The 10,316-nt window shown below is 44.5% G+C and overlaps 1 long non-coding RNA gene across 1 annotated transcript in view; it reads left to right on the top strand.

The window, feature by feature from the left end:
* Nucleotides 1-10,068: 10,068 nt before the first annotated feature.
* LOC130251768 (uncharacterized) overlaps nucleotides 10,069-10,316 on the top strand; it is a 74,914-nt gene continuing 74,666 nt past the window's right edge. Inside the window, exon 1 of the long non-coding RNA XR_008840235.1 lies at nucleotides 10,069-10,147. This is a non-coding gene — a long non-coding RNA (uncharacterized LOC130251768). The remainder of the gene's footprint in view (nucleotides 10,148-10,316) is intronic.

Genomic DNA, 10,316 nt, shown 5'->3' with positions numbered 1-10,316 from the left:
ATTTATTTAAAGGGTGCTGTTACCAGAATTCACAACATTTTTCACGGTGATGCGTTCATTGGTAAAGAAAAGAATTCCTGCAAGAATGAAATGAAAACCTGGAAAAATTGAACTTCAATCTTACAGCAATACATTTATAATGCATTTAGCAGGCTCTTCCAAGCTGCATTCTTCCAGTCTGTTTCCTTCCCTTCATTGTTGTGCTGTGAAGGCAAATGAGAGGTAATGCTGGACATCATGGTTCCTGAGACCCTGCTCCCACTGCTCTGCACAGCACATTGTTGTCATTTTACAGGAAATTTTCCTGCTTTCCAATGTTCTCAGACCCTTATGAGGATTCAATTACCTGTGTTTTTCAACAATGGTTGAATAGCTAAATCCAGTATGGTTCAGTCAAACCCCTTCCAGAAGTGGCATTTCGTCACTTCTTTCAGGGGACGGTTCAACTTTAGCTTTTTTCTTCAGTTTCTTTCTCTTAAAAGGAATAGCCTAGTTCAGATCTTCTCCTGGATTCTCTTTAAGAGAAATTTCAGGGGGTCTAGTGCAAGCAGAGCAGTTAAAATCCTTTCTGCTGCTTGCTGGAAATGTAGTCTTCAGCTATCGTGTTATTAGCAGTAAAACTTTTGGAACTGTGTGACTTTTTTTGAATGTTTTACTGTTTCTTTTATAGCAAGTGTTGCAGCATGCACATATGATGTCAAATTCCTCTCAAGAGCATTTGATTTTTAGAGAGATGACTATGACACGGAGGGACATGAGAACCGGCTGTTGACTCAGTCTCTTAGTGCCCTTTTGTTTGTCTGTGACCTGGTCACATAGTACAAAGAGTTTCCTGCTGAACTACATGCAGCTGCCTGGCTGAAAAGCATGTGAGAGCTTTATTTGTCCTGCCTGCAGCCCCAGACCTTCTTGGAACAGGCTCCCAGATCCTTCTCAATGTGGAGATGGGTGATATCACTGTGAAGCCTTCCAAAAGATCCTGTCCTCTCTGGAGTACACCATAAAGGATCTGCAGGGCATTTTGGTGAGCTGCTCCAAATGGACTGCCTGAGTAAGATTCCAGGCTCCCTGGGACTTCAGAGCAGAGCCACCTATTTTTGTCAGGGAGAGCAAATGTAATTGGAGAACATAAACTGAGGCTTGACTGGTTCATATCCTTTTTTCTAAAATTATTTTAACAGATTTACACACTCCCATACTTGCCCCCCCCACCCCTTGGAATCCCTTATGCTGTTATGAAAACTACTCAGGCCTGCTTTTCTAGTTTCCCATTTTTTGGGGATAGGAATGACCTAGAGATCTGCATTGATCCATCTGTTTCTTGAGATGGCTGCACCACATTGCACCCCAGGTGCAGCACGGTAGGCATGCAGCCCGAGACCAGGAGGAGCCAGGAATGCTTGGGTCACACAATGGTCTGCATGTCTGGGGCACTGGCAGGCTGGTGGACAGCTTTAACTGCAAGCAGATTGTCCCTTGCTCTGGCACAAGCTCGGGTGCCCCAGCAGCAGTGGTGTATTGCTTGGATGGCACGGAGGTTTGGAGCACATCCTGGAGGCACCTCTGTGCCACTGGGTGTCTGACCGTGCTGCCTGGGCCCAGGAGTCACCCTGACAGCTGAGCAGAGTCACACTCCTCAGTACAGAGCACCTGTGTGGGACCCAGAATAATAGATACAGACAGAAGGAAACATAAACCCCCACCAAATCATAAAAACAATCTCCATACTTCTCAGCAGCCTTAACTGAGAGGGTACACTTTTCCAGTACATCCCACTATTTTGCATTGTCTTTTCTTTCTTAAGTGGGAGCCTGGTTTTGCATCTCACATTCTGCTGAAGTCATCCATACCTTGCTTTACCATCTCCTGACCTGTGGAGCACCACTCTTCCACCTTTCACTTCTTTGGGTTTCTTACATCCCCATTTCAACACTCGCTAGTGATCACATGAGAATGCAATATTAGGAAATTATTTGGTATATTTTTAGCAGGGCTCAGGCTAAAATAGCAATGAGAATGGAGGAGTGCCAGCCACACATGACCAACCAGCTGTCTATGGCCCACATTTTGGAAATCACTGATTCAAGTAGCTGGCAATAGGTTATGGAAAGTTTCCCTTTCAGATTGCTAGTTCAAATTGACCCCAAACTATACAAGGTAGGAAGGTCATCTTGGATGTACATAACATTATGATGTGTGAGCAATCTTCACCCACTTTCTTTGCCTTTTAATGCAAGAGAAATGTTTCAACTGGAAGTGAAATTTCTACTTTGTGACTCAGCTACAGGGACTGCTGAAACATGGGTATGGCTGGAATGGAGAGGCTGTGTGGCTGCCATGTGCTTCTTCCCAACTCTTTGGCACTTGGTCACATTGTGATAAGTGCTGAGCTCTTCTCTCTTGTGGAGAGAGAGGGGGAATCATCTTGCAGGTTTAGCTCCATAAATTTTAATGTGACAGCCATGTAACAAAACCCCCACATTAAAAATGTGAATCTTCTTCCTTTTCCAACCTCTGTCCTCCTATCTGTTGGCAAGGACTTCTAGCTTACCTCCTTTCCTGTCTTCTTAATCCATGAGTATTTTAGGAGCCAGTAAGTCTTGTCAGCTGGTACCTACTGCTATATATGCATCAAAGGCAGCTGCCTGCTAGAGTTCTGCATGCTTCTGGAGTTATTTAACTACATATATGAGTAGATCTTGCATTCCTTGTATGCCACCCATCTGTGAAATTCCCTGCACCAATTTCAACCAGGCTTGCTTTATCACATTCCCTCCTTGCCAGCCTGGCAACCTGCTCTAGTCTGTATCCTGTCCCAACGGGGAAGAGGGGACTATGTCTTTAATGTAAGTTGCCTGACTTTGTATGGTTTTCAGCTTCATTTCTCTTACTGACCCTCAGACTGTCACTGGGCATAGCAGAAAGTGAGATTGGGACCCTTACAGCATGTGCAGAGGGTTGAATGAAGATTGACTTCTATGTGCTAACCTCCTCCAAATCCTGAGACTGATAATCAGTCAGGTCTGCTTAGGAGAACAAGATCCTATTCCCCAGATGTCATGGGGAAACAACCAGAGAATGCCAGTGGGTACCCTGCTAGGGTTGCTCCATCCCATTGGGAGACTTGATCTTCCTTGTAGATCTGAAGCCTTTGCCAAGCTCTCTGATCTGCATTGTCTGCCAAGGAGGTGACAGGCACTACACACCAGCTGTGATGGACATAGTGGAACTGAGTGCTATGTGTTTTGATTGGACCCACTTTGACTCCAAAGAAAAGCTCCCAAAAACAATCTTTCAACCTCCAGGGAGGCTATTTATTTTATTTTTTTAGGAATGCATTTTGTAAATCACTCAGGTGATGGCAAGTTTATGTATTTGTCTGGCAAATTTATGCTGTGCTATTAGTATCAAGGAAATCCAATTGAGTGTGTAGATTTTAGACTCCTGACCTCTAAACAGAATGCATTTTTTGAAGGGGTGTGAAATTAACTGTTCACCTCCATGAGCTGTGCACTCTGTTGAATCAAAATGTCCTCTGTAGAGACACAGGAGATGTGAAGGGTGGGAACTGCCATTCATCTCAGTCAGTGGTGCCTCCCTTCCCAATTCCATGTCAGTGCCTGGGACACTGTGCTAAGAACTGGCCCAGTACATTTTCAGTCTTGCACCTTGTGTTTTGCAGAAGGTACCAGGAAGGTGCAGAGTGCTGCCCTATTGCTGGTTCCCATGAGGAATGGCAGTCACCATCCTCTGGAGATGGGCCTAAGGGAAAGGGTTGCCCAGATCTCACTGAGGACAAAGAAGAGGCAGGGAGGAAAAGGGAGTTTGTTTACTTGCCTTGGACCTTGTTAAGACTGGGAGCATGTCTGTGTCACTCCGAGTGTTGTCCCTTTTTTCCTCCTCTACCACCCATTACCCTTTTCCCAGACCTCCCCTGCCTTCCTACACAGATCCAAACTTCTCCCCTATCCCTGCCATACGTGCTATTTATTTAGCTTCAGTGCAATCTGAGCTTTCTGCTCTGTTAGTTTGATGTCTGTCAAACTCAAAACTCCTTTGACAGAGGCAGACCATGACAACACACTTCACTCCTCTTCCTGGTTTTTTTCCATGATTTCTGCCAGCGGTCAGGTTTGAACTGACATCAGCTGGTTGTGGGTCGGGTTCAAAAGCATCAAGCACTGTCTGAACATCCCCTCGAGCTATCAGCTCATGTGAAAACTAGTAGTCTAGGAAACCTCTGTGACTGCACAGAATAATCCACTTTATGATTGAGCTCCTAGGGTTGACAGACCTCTCATTTAATATGGGATTTCCTGTATTTTAGCTTGAAATCCTGCATCCTATGGTAAAGGACAGGCTTACTAACTTCCCTGGTCTTTTTTTTTTTTTTTTTTAAATAAATCATATCAATTTTTAGCCTGAAATATGGAAAATAATCCCACCTTACCCTTTTTCTCAGTTTCCTTGGTTGTCTGAAAGCTGCTGCCTTGCCCTGAAAGTAGAAGTGGTTATAAGGTGCAAGAGGGAAGTGTGTGTACATGAAAGATAAATGGGGAGCTGCACACAGAAGTGCTGTGGTAGTGCAGGGGGAACATCTCATATTTTTAAAATGCCGATTTTAAGAATACCAGTTCCCATTTTATTTCTCAAAAATTTATGAATGCAAGACAGCATCTTGTGGATACCTTAAGTGATTAAGGGAGGGAGAGACAAGAGCTATAGCTACCGTGTGTAGCCACTGAAACTGGCCCCCTGCTCTCCCCATTTTGTTGTTCAATCTTCTTAGGAGCCACGTACATAAATGTTCCCAAATCTGGGGCACACAGCCTACACCACTGCTCACAAGGTTGTGAGCATGAGGATTTTAAACCCTTTGTAGAACTGAATATTTAAACAAAGATGAGCTTCTCTGCTGTAATTATGGGGGAAAGATTGTTCTGCTTGAGTCAGGGCCCATATTATTAGCCTGTTTTATTCAGCATCAGCTTGAATGAGACTCTGCTAATTGACAGCTGCCAAGGATCTTGCTTTTTTTCTAAAGGAACTTGTGGGGTAAAGGGAAATTATGGTCAGTGGCTTAGAATTCATAATACCCAGCTCCTGTGTGTTTTCAGTATGCAGCACTCATAAGCCATCACTTGATGAATATGGCCTGAAGTGATGCAGGCAACTTACTGTAATTTTTTCCTGTGCTCTGTTTGGATTTATTTCCCAGTCAGTCAGGTGGGACACCCTGTAGATTAAGACTTAGCACATGCATTTTGAATCTGTAGATAGTACTTAAGCTGAAATAGGAATTCTTTATGTTTCAGAGAAGAAATGGCCTAAATTGCCAGAAATAACCATAATAACAAACTGCTTGTTTCCTGAGTCAGGCACATAGTGCAAACAGCCGTAGTCTCGGTGCACCCTGTTTTTTAATGAAAATAACAGGGATGGGAAACTGTCCAAGAAGAGTTTGTTCCCTGGGCTTGTCTGATATTCTTTTTAAAACTGTCTGCTACTATAAAGAAATATAATTACAGAACCATTTAAAAAGTGTGGGTCTTCTGAAGAGGAAAGTAGATGTTTGTATGTAAACATGGACATATAAACAGCAGTTAGGCAAACCAAAAACCATGTGGATGCTGACATTTCTGTTTGCTGGGATGTTTTTGGGTGACTCTCCTAATTTTGTTAAACTTGATATACTGAATAGGACTTTTCTGCCAACAGTCCCTCCCTTGTTTGTGTGTCTCTTTCAGACATCCTCCTGTATCCTCCTTCATCCTGTCATCAGCTTCATAAGAAATTTTCAGGGTGCTCTGTTGAGATCAGCAGCTTGGGTGGGTTTGGAGAAGTCTGCCAGCCTTCTGTAGAAGAGCTCACATCAGATACTTTCATTGCATTTCTCTCTTCAAAGTCCTCACCTTATAAGAAAGTTCTCTCTGACTCTGTGCTTTTCTTTCCAGGACCTTCTGCTTCCCCATCTCATATTTCACACAGGCTGTGAGACTTCCTTCTTTGAGCCACCAAAATGTCTATAGTGGTCTGCTTAGGTCTGTGAAGACACTAATATAGTTCAGGTATAACTATTCAGGCCTTAGTCTCTGCTGACAAATGTACAGCCTAAAATTGTGGCAGCAATGATGAAGATTGAGCAGTAATGCAGAGGTGTGGTGTCAGATGTGTTTATCACTGTGGGGTAAGGGCTGTGTGTCAAAGCACCACTCAATCCTAGCAGAAGCAGGGCAGACCTACCTGCTCTCCCTAAGCAGCCTAAGACTTGCTCAGTGTGCACTTTGTTATGAGGAGATCTTGACTTCACTTAGTTTCTGCCAGCTTGAGACAGGAGTTTTTACTTGCCCTGTGGTGCAAGACTGATTCCCCCTGAGCATGAGTTTGTGCCAGGCGAGCCCCTTCCACGGGCTCCCATGACAGAGGTGGTGGCTCATACTGACTCTGTGGCAACCCACAGTCTGATTCCCCCTGAGCATGAGTTTGTGCCAGGTGAGCCCCTTCCACGGGCTCCCATGACAGAGGTGGTGGCTCATGGTGACCGGGAGCGAGGGAGGGAGGAGCCCCAGGAACGAGCCCTCCTGTCGATTGTGGTCAGTCAGCTGCTGCTCATGATGAAATGGGCCTTTGGGGGATTTCATTCTGCATGGCTGGCCAGCTGGTATGTGTTTCTGTCTGGGGTCTGACAGCCCTGGCCCTCGTTTGAGGAGGGAGGGCCCTCCTCAAATGTTTGTTCTGTATCAGGCTTCAAATAGTTTGGCATCTGTTGGTTTGTGTTGTCTGCTCGACCATTTGTTGCACTAGCAAGCTTCCTTCTAATCCTAAACAGTCTGTTCCCCTGAATGGTTTCTGCTCTAAAAAGTAAAAGTAGATGTGTGCTGGCTGTAAGTACCTGAACCTGCTCTGGTTGGAGAGGTGAGGATATCTGCACATGGGAGATTGAAAGCAGCTACAAGGCTTTACTTCTGATTAACTGGTCACACTACAATTTCTTACCACCAGGGCATGTTAGTGATGAAAAGTACAAGTTGTGTAATCCATACTTCCACCGCTTTGCAGACAGCAGAGCCGATGGACAGAAAAGACTGGTAGTGATTAGATCTGCAGCAGTGATTCACAGCCCAGGATTATAGTTGTTGCAATTTGCTTGAGTTTGTACAACCCAAGTATCAGATAACATTACAATTTACATTTTCCATGGAATGGTGTCTCAAGAATGTATTGATTTATACTGCATCAGATTACTCAGGGGTTGGAGAAAGCCAAAAGGAAAATTTTACTTTTTTCCTGCTGACATTTGAAAAACAGGATTACACATCTTCACACCTAGCCCTGTGTAACCTTCAGCAATCAGCCTTGGAAAGTTGCATAAGAGTTACAATATTTTAAGCTTTCCTTGAACAGTTAAGAACTCTCTTCAAATCCCTTGAAGGCAAGGATTAGTCCTTTCCTGCCACCTTTGCTGCAAGCACTATTCAGAGTGAGGTGGGGGACAAGATGGAAAATTCTTCCTTTGGGTTCAGCATCACTGTCTCTGCCTCAGATGGATCCAGGTTTGTTCATTTGCATCCCTGGACTTCTGAGTGACCAAACCTGACTAGTAAAGCTGCCATCCTTAGTGTCAGCAAGCTGCCTGGAGACGTGAGGGTACCGCCCACATGGGGTTTGAGGTTTATCAGTCGTGCTTTGCCCTCTCTACTGGTACTATCTGTTGTAGTGCTTGGTCTGTGTCACATTGATGGGAGAGTGGTCCTGCCATTGCACCACCTGCTGCTCCCTCCCCCTCAGCGGTAGTCAGTGTGGTGATTGCTACAGAAACTTGGAGTGTTTGAGTTCTTAAATGGTTTTTATTCAGCACTAATTTGCCCTTGCTCTCAAATGAAACAGTTTCCAGTAGAATAAATTAAACGGAGTCATTAAAAACCTTTATGTTATAGTGCCTACTTGAATGTATCCAATTTTTAGAGGAACTGAGCCTCTGTGTTCTCCAAGAAACAGTTTTGAAGCAGTGAAGTCCCTGGGCAACACCAGTTCTCAGTAACTCCCCAAAATCAGGTCACTCTTGGTTGCTTGCCTAGTTTAGTCATTGGATTTTGGCCTCGACTCTAACATGTGTGTGGAGATGAGTGGGGAGGGGGAAGCTGAGATATATTTTTTTTTTACTTCTCAGCTGCTTTGCTTAGAAGCCACAGACTGCTCTTTGTAAGCGTGCAGCTGTGGCTATTCTGTCACACAGTATTTTATTTTAGGATGAGACAAGCACCGAGTCAACGTAGCGCCTATTGTTACTTGTCTGTCACCCCATGTTAGCAGAATTCAATGCACGCAGTGTTCACCCAGGAGATGTGGCATTAGAGACTCATATGCAGATGAAGGCTCTCCAGATGTGTTGCTCTGAAAAGTTCAGAGCCCTGGAGCACGCAGCAGTTACTTTTCCTCCCCTTGGACTCTGTATAATTCGATGAGGCACCACAGACTCGATAATCTCAAAAGAAGTAATAGCCTTTGCCACAGCAGGTCACTCTCTGATGCAATGGGAGGAGACATCTTTGCAGTGCTGCCCCGGGAGTTATGCAATCTGAAATGTCAACTTGAAACATGTCCAAGCAATACTCAGGAAATAGCTGCAGCACTGAACACTCAGGTGCTAGAGATGGCTGGGGTACTCGGAGTGTGTGGAAGCTCAGCAAAATTACTTTTGTCGTGCCTGAGAAAACAATGGCACTTGAAGAAATTGAGCTATTGAGAGATTCAATTTGCAAGGAAGGAGATGGAAATTACCTAATTGTTTCAATGTACTAGAAGAGGAATCTATTTCTTGGTAGAGAGAACTCTTTTCTTCTTGTAATTGTGTTGTTAAGTCCCAAATCCCTCTTCAAGGAGGGATGCCATGGGTCTATCTGGGACCAGTGAGCTTTCTGCTCACTTCCCAATGACATTGTGGGGTGCATATACCATCTTGGTGATGTGTGGGCTCTTGTAGCATTAATCTTGTGTCCTATCTTGCTTCCCAGTTTCACCTCCTTAGCATACTCCATTGCAAGAACCAAGCATTAGAACCCTGCATGGAGAATGATTTGGGGATAAAATGTGGATTGTAACAAGCCCGGTTTTGATGCTCTCATAATATCAGTCTCAGTTTTGCAGCATAGGCATTTTCCTGGCTCCAAAGGATTTGGCAGGGTAATGAAACTGCTCCATGGGGAAAAATGTTTCTGTGATACTTGCTTCTGTATACCAGATATTACAGCAACATCTCTCACTGGAGTAACTGTATCCAAATATTTCATCTTGGGCTTTTGTTACCCTTCACCAGTTCTTTTGCAGGGTGTGCAGAACTACAGGCAACATTGAATTGCTAGAGAGGAGGATGTGGACAAAAGTCACTGTAAAGTCAGCAAAAGCCAAGAATTAAAGAAATAATCCCAAACTAAGCTGGGTTCAGCTGGCTCAGGAAACCAGAGGAAAAGCCTCAAAAAGCCTGGAAGCCATTTAGGAGGTGCAATGGTGAACCCCAAATATGCTGCAATGAATCCTAGAAATAGCCACCAACTGTGGCAGCTACTCCATACACTGCCACCTCATTCTTGGTAATAGCTGTAGCAGAAAGTCTGATTTTCCTTGGCTCATTCACAGAAAATTCAGGGAGAGGGACTTCAGCCTGCTCCTGATGGCCTTGCAGCCCAGAGGGATGCCCATCTTTGGAGGAGGCCTGTGTAGCATTGTCTCACATTGAACAGCTCCTTGTCCAAGCTTATTTAAGAGCTAAAGGGAGCTCTAGCTCTGACAAACCAGTTAGTACAGAGGATTTCTGGAGATGGTAGATGGTGGTGGAGGAAGACCATTCAGGACAGCTCATGCCATTCTTGGATGGGTATGTGAATCAGTCTGTGGCACTGCATGGTGTAGGACAGGCAGAGGGAGGTCTCCTAATGTTCTTCCAAAGCTCTGGCACAGGAACTTGGTTAATTAAACGTGCCAGAGTAGTTAGGTTGCATCATTGGCAGACAGCTGCTCACCAACACAAATGGCTTGAGAAGAATGTGAGGGGAAAAGAGAGGTAAAAGACACAAGTCCATAGACGTGATGTGCCTCTTCTCCCATGAGGAGTTATAAAGGGATGCACTACTTGGGGACTGGACTGCAGGTAACAGGCTGGGTGACGAGGGGCTTTGTGTGGAAGGACCTAAAAAGACATGAAATTACATTTAATTCCTCAACTTTTCTTATCCCTTTCCATTATCCAAAGTGAACCTGAGAGATTCAAAACTCTGGTGGATACTTTTTTTACTTTATGATTCAAGGAGTGAATTACA

This window comes from Oenanthe melanoleuca, chromosome 3 (genome assembly GCF_029582105.1).
Source record: "Oenanthe melanoleuca isolate GR-GAL-2019-014 chromosome 3, OMel1.0, whole genome shotgun sequence".
Lineage (NCBI taxonomy): Eukaryota > Metazoa > Chordata > Aves > Passeriformes > Muscicapidae > Oenanthe > Oenanthe melanoleuca.
This window is presented reverse-complemented; position numbering and strand designations above follow the sequence as displayed.